Source organism: Morone saxatilis, unplaced genomic scaffold, assembly GCF_004916995.1.
Source record: "Morone saxatilis isolate NCDOM2014 unplaced genomic scaffold, NCSU_SB_2.0 Contig9, whole genome shotgun sequence".
Lineage (NCBI taxonomy): Eukaryota > Metazoa > Chordata > Actinopteri > Moronidae > Morone > Morone saxatilis.
The window spans coordinates 1,642,145-1,644,301 of NW_023340268.1; the positions used below are offsets into that span (position 1 = coordinate 1,642,145).

General features: G+C 42.9%; 1 protein-coding gene across 1 annotated transcript in view; it reads left to right on the forward strand.

The window, feature by feature from the left end:
- The window catches only part of LOC118342380 (F-actin-uncapping protein LRRC16A), a 31,860-nt gene that overhangs the window by 12,263 nt on the left and 17,440 nt on the right, over positions 1 to 2,157 (forward strand). The window lies entirely within an intron of this gene.

A 2,157-nucleotide genomic window follows, 5' to 3' on the forward strand; every position in this document is an offset into this window, starting at 1 on the left:
CAGAGACAGAGAGAGACAGAGGGTGGTTTGTTCCTCACTGTGTACTGTCCCGGCAGAGAGAGGCAGCAGAGGGAGAAAAAAAGACAATGGAGGAATTTAACAGCTGGCAAGGAAAGGAGGGGAGGGGGCACTTTTTCTCTGTGCCCCTCGTCCTTCCTCTCTCTTTCTGTTTCATTCTCTCACCCCCCCTTTATTCTCGTACTTGTCACTGTAATGTTCTCATTACATTTCTTATAAATTTTCCCTTTTTCTTAACTTCCATTCTCTCATTCTGGCAGATACATGAGATAAGAGTCCAGCTTTATACCCCCCCTTCCTTCCTCTCCTCTTTCTCCCACTTTTGTAGTGTCTTTCTCTGTTTCTGTCTTTTACATCTCTTCTTTCACTTCTTTATCCCGCTCCTACATTGTGACTCTTGATTTTTAGATCACAATCTTTTATTTTTTTGGCTCCCTCCCTCTCTCTCTCCCCGTCTTTGTTTTCCTCCCTTTTTTTCCTCCCTTTCACTTGCTCTCTTGGCAGCGAGTTAAGAATCCACTTTTATTTTTACTTTCTCTCTCTCTGGATACAAAGGGAAATGTGTGTGAGGTTGTGGCTCCAGACATTTGTTCTGCAGACTATTTGTAGCATTGTATGTTTTTACATTCCTATTGTCTCTGTGATTGTTTTCCTGTCCCCGGGGGTTTGTTCTTAAAGTAAGAACTCCCAGCTTCATATCAATGTGTTATCTCTGTTTCTGATTAATGCTATAAAGGTGGATTGAGCCTGTGCAGACTTTGCAGTTACATCTCCGTTAATGAAGGAGCACTGGAGCAATTCCTCATTATGGATATAATTATTAATATATAAAGAGAATCAAAGCTTTTAAGGTAAAGCTGTTAACAGATACCTGTTTCCAAATGAAGGTCATTGTGACACAGTCAGACATCTTAAGCAGAGACACTACAAAACAAGTTGAAGCTTGACGAGAGTCAGCTCAGTCAACCTGAACAGTATTTTACTTTAGCCGGCAGCACTCCACACACAAGGAGGCGTCCTTCCTGCAGTACGAGTTAAAAGTTAGATTTACATGCAATCAAACTCTTGTTTTTCCATTTCGATTTACCCAGGTGTTTTGTCGCCACAGCCCTACTTGATGTGTGAGTAGCCCATGTTAGCTACTGTTAGCATGTTGCAGGAGTCTTCAGTTTGCTGACCTCATGGCTCTTCTGTATTTGTGCTACTGCTGCACTGCACTTTAGCATTTACCTTTATCCCGTAATTGTTAGTTGTAGTAGCCACAGTGGCTGTTGTTCAGCAAAAGCTACGTACTGTACAGCTGCTTCATACACTACATGGCCAAAAGTGTGTGGACACCTGGATATCCCAGCCATATGTGATGGTTGAACACCTGGTTAATGTGCTGTGATATCGGCCTCCACTCTTCTGGTTTCAGTGCTTCCACCAGGTGTTGGATCTGGCTGCAGGGATTCAGACATAAGAGCGTCACTGAGGTCCAGCACTGATGTTGGGTGATCAGGTCTTGCTCATAGTCGGTGTTCCAGTTCGTCCCTAAGGTGTTGGATGGGGTCGAGGCCAGGGCTGTGTGCAGGCCAGTCAAGTTCTCTAACACCGAACTGGGAACAGCATTTCATTATGGAGCTGACTTCGTGCACAGTGGCATGGAGATGTTGAAACAGGAAAAGGAAAAACACAGAGTGCTGCCACAAAAAGGAAGTGCAGTCTTATCTAAAACATCATTAAAATTTCCTCTCATTGGAACTATAATGAAAAACAGCCCCAGAGTCTGTCCACATACACATACTGTATAGTGTGCGTTAAATATCGTGGTTAATCACACGTGCCAATAACGCAGTCATGGCTGGCTGCGACCTTTAGCCCCCATCTGTTTCAGTTGTTGTTCTGACAAACAGCTGTGGGCTCAAATTCTTTGAAATCTATATCACATGTCATCCTTCCCTCTCTGTCTCTCACTCTCTCTCTCCTGTGTTTCTTTTCTCCTTCTACTTTAATCTGTGAAATGAAGGCGTTAACCTCAAAAGCCAATTAAAAAAATGTGTCTCAGAAGCTCAACATATGAATATTTGTGTCCTTTATGTAAAAGGTGTTCCGACATTGCTGAAATGAACTTTTTATGGAACTAAAGCTGCATACATT